Genomic DNA, 4,292 nt, shown 5'->3' with positions numbered 1-4,292 from the left:
CTTTAAAAGCACGAGTTTGAGAAAATTTTTTGATATACAAAAATACCTTTAGGACTTAAATACTAATAATATCAAATCATAAAAATACCTTTAGGACTTAAATACTAATAAAATCAAATCATAAAAATACCTTTAGGACTTAAATACTAATAAAATCAAATCATAAAAATAACCTTAGGACTTAAATACTAATAAACTCAAATCATAATCTATCCTAATCCAACAATTTGAAAATCTCCTAATTCGAATAATTCCATCACGTGTGATGGCCCATAACTTCCTTTTTATCATCAAAACAAATGATGAGATTTTTGGCCTATAAATAGGAGTGTAATTTACTTGAAGAAACACAACGAAAATAAATATGAATCAAGCCCCTTACCCACTACCAGAGCCCCCCTCAAAGAAATTCTTATTCTCTTCTTCTCTATGAATGAACATTGGTATCAGAGTTCGTTCGATCTCAACGTCTCCCCTCGAGTTCTGTGTCGAACGCCGACGATGATTGTTGCGACCGCTTGATGGTCGCCATCGATCTCTGAGCCACCGATGTCTCCGTCTCCGTCGACCTTAACCAACCACCCTGCAAAGACGACGACCTCGATCAGATCTGACCTCGATATCATCCTCCTAACCTCTCTGATTTAGATCGAGCAAAAGAGATAGATCAGTCGCCTCTTGAAATTCGTAGCTAAACCTAGCTCGAGATCGGGATTTTTGTAACCGCAGCGTGGCTGTTAATTCAGTGGGACTTAGGCCTGGAGTTGAGCTTAGTATCTAATGTTATGTTCAATCCTAGTTGTGTTTTATATAGTCTAACTTGTTGGGATGTAAAACCCCGTAGATTTTGATAATTTATATATGTTACTATTAGTGAGGAATAATATTTATTTATGATAAATATCTTTATGATATGGTTGCTCATGAAATCTAGCTTTTTTTGAGTTTATGAGGATGTATATGTGCATCAGTTATGAGGTTGAGTTTGCAAACTTGCAAAATCATAAGCATCAGTGTCGAAGAAACTCAGTTCTCAGCTCATGAGTCGACCCATGACTATCATGAGTCGACTTATGATATCATCTCCCATTGTCATAAGTCTCTGCTGAGTCGACTCATTATATTATGAGTCGACCCACGAGTCATGAGTCGACCCATGACTATCATGAGTCGACTCATCGGGGTTTTTCTGGGTCGGGTTTGTTTGGGTTTCGGGTCGGCTTTTAGCCACTCATATATGTTTCCCTCCACCCGAAAACACTCTTGTTCATCAGAAAACCCTAGAGAAACCCTAGCCTCCTCTCCTCCTCTAAACCCTAGCTCGTTTTTGGGATTTTCTTGGGCGATTTTTTTGGGGATTTTCAGCGGCTTTTCGTGGATTGCAGCGAAGGGGATTGTTCATCATCACTTCTGTTCGCGGGAAAATTCGTTGCTTTCTTTGTTATTGATTCCATTGTCATCTTGAGTTACAACTTTTTGAGTTACAAAAGATCCGGTCTTTTTATAAGATCCGGTTACAACGAAAATCAAACAAAAATAAACAAAGATTACAACTTTTCTCCTTTTGTGTCGAACGAATCGCGAGCTCCTGTTTTGCGGTCGCTCGCTTGGTGGGTTCTTTGCCTGCGCCGGGGTTGTTTGCCGTGGACCACCGCGAGATCTAGATCCGGTCGGATCTACGCAGTACGACGGGTATTATTTCACCAAGGAAATAATAGCCGGGGAGGATTGTTTCACCAAGGAAACAATCGTCCAAGTCTCGGGATCTAAGACCAAGCTTAGATCCGGAGTATGCCTGCGTAGATCTGAGATCTGATCCTCTCGAACACCTGCCTTATTTGACGTTGATGATCGCCGAGCACCAGATCTGAAGGAGTGAGTCCCCGAAGTCCCAAAGTTTCAATCTTTTTTAAGTTCCGAGTCTCCAATCCAGCAGGGCTTCGCCTCTCTCCAAATTTTCCAACCCTTGAACAAATGAACCAAGGGGGCCTATTTATAGGTTCCCTTTACTGTGCCCGCGAAATGACAACTGTCGGCTACCTCTGGGTGGCCGCGAAATGACAACTGTCGGCCACCTCTGGGTGGCCGCGAAATGACAACTGTCGGCCACCTCTGGGTGGCCGCGAAATGACAACTGTCGGCCACCTCTGGGTGGCCGCGAAATGACAACTGTCGGCCACCTCTGGGTGGCCGCGAAATGACAACTGTCGGCCACCTCTGGGTGGCCGCGAAATGACAACTGTCGGCCACCTCTGGGTGGCCGCGAAATGACAACAGTAAATCTGGATCCTGATTAGGCAGTAAATCTGATTCCTGATTTGGCAGTAAATCTGGATCCTGATTAGGCAGTAAATCTGATTCCTGTTTTAGCAGTAAATCTGGATCCTAATTAGGCAGTAAATCTGGATCCTGATTAGGCAGTAAATCTGATTCCTGATTTGGCAGTAAATCAGGATCCTGATTAGGCAGTAAATCCGATTCCTGATTTGGCAGTAAATCTGGATCCTGATTAGGCAGTAAATCTGCTTCTGAGTTCGAGTCCGAAACTGATCTTGATTCGATCGTGATTCGTCCGAGTTTGTCCTTGGTTGGATCACTCGTTGACTCTTTAACACTTGGCTTGATTCCAAATGCGAACGGATGTATTCCGTTGCTTGCGTGCGATTCGTCGATCTCGTCGCCTCGTTGGTTCGTCGGTTTGTGCCGAGCTGTGCTAAGGGACCTATAAGCAATTTTATATGCCTACAACTGGGTGTAACGAGGAGTACGTTATCCTCAGTCGCATGTTCGGGTTATCCTTAAGAATATAAGATTCTCCAGGAACTCCCCGTTACATAAATCATCCACTCCCAGCTTCCTTTGCGAAACCGGGTTTAACATTGTACTTAGTTGGATGACCGAGAAGTAGTTTATACTCATATACTCTTTGGAGTGAGATGGAGAAGTAGTTTATACTCGTATACTCATCGGAGTCAAGGAAAACAGTTTATACTCGTGTATCCAATGGAGTATGAGTCGTCTTTACTCGGCTTGTTTCGCCATTATGATGCCGGTGTCAATTAGGGCTTGGATTTTGTTTTTGAGTCCAAAGCAAATATTGGTGGGATGAAGAGCCCTTCTGTGGTATGCACAGTAGTTTGGATCTGTAATCATCTTAGCATCCTCCTGATCTTTAATAGGCGGTAGCTCGATTTTGTCATTGGCGAGGAGGTATTCCAATATGGCTGGAGCTTCATTATCTTGGAAAGAATACTCCTTTTGGAACCTCAGATCGAGAGTTGCGTTCACAGGAATTGTGGATGTCGTTGGTTGACCTCTCTCAACTTTCTTTCTTTTAAGAAAGTGTTCAGCTTGTTCACCCCGTAGTTTTAACTCTTTCCAAGTGGTGGATGGTACGACCCCCAGAGTTTCCAAGACATCAATGGAGAGGTTATTGTGGCATGTTTGCAGGATGAACTCCTCTGTAATAGGATCTCTGCAATTCATCGCCATGTTACGGAAACGCTTGACAAAATTGTCGACTGACTCTCCGTCTTTTTGCTTCTCATCCAAAAGGGTTCCGATTGACACTTCGGTGTCATCATCGAAGAAATTGCTGAGAAACAAACTTTCCATGTCATCCCAGCAATTGATGCCCCCTGGCTTGAGCCGTCGGTACCACTCGCAACGAATGACCGGACCATTAAAGCCTCGTTTCCAGAGATCATGCCCAAATGAGACTTGAAATAAATCAAGTGCTGAATCGGCGAACTCTTCCCCTCAAACGGTGTGAAGTTAATCAGATTGAACTTTGTCGGATACAGTATTGAATCCCATTCTCTTGGATAGGGACATGGAATACCCGTCCTCTTCACTTCTTGAGCCGTCATCAAAGCGTTGACTTTGTTTTCAAGCTCTTTCATTTTCCCGTCATCGTCTATGTCTTCATTTAAAGGACGTTGAGGAGAATGAGTTAGACCATCCCCTATAAGAGGTGCCATTGAACCACCCCCAATATCGTTATTAGGAGGATGTGTTAAACCACCCCCAGCGTTATTGCTATTGGGAGGTGTATCAGCCATAATGACTTAATCCACTTCTGGATCACTGTCATCTACAATATTCTGAGTGTGGCGGCTGGATTCAGCTCGCTGACTGGACTCAGGAGGTTGAGGCCGTTGAGTTAGCAATTCTCTCATTTGTTGGATAGCTAACTCCATCTCTGTCTTCATCTCAGCTCTAATTTCTTCACGTTGCTTCGATAGAGCTTCTTGAAGCATTTGAGCAAATTGATCAGAAGTGATTGTGAACAC

The sequence above is a fragment of the Asparagus officinalis genome, chromosome 8, assembly GCF_001876935.1.
Source record: "Asparagus officinalis chromosome 8, Aspof.V1, whole genome shotgun sequence".
Taxonomy (NCBI): domain Eukaryota; kingdom Viridiplantae; phylum Streptophyta; class Magnoliopsida; order Asparagales; family Asparagaceae; genus Asparagus; species Asparagus officinalis.
This window is presented reverse-complemented; position numbering follows the sequence as displayed.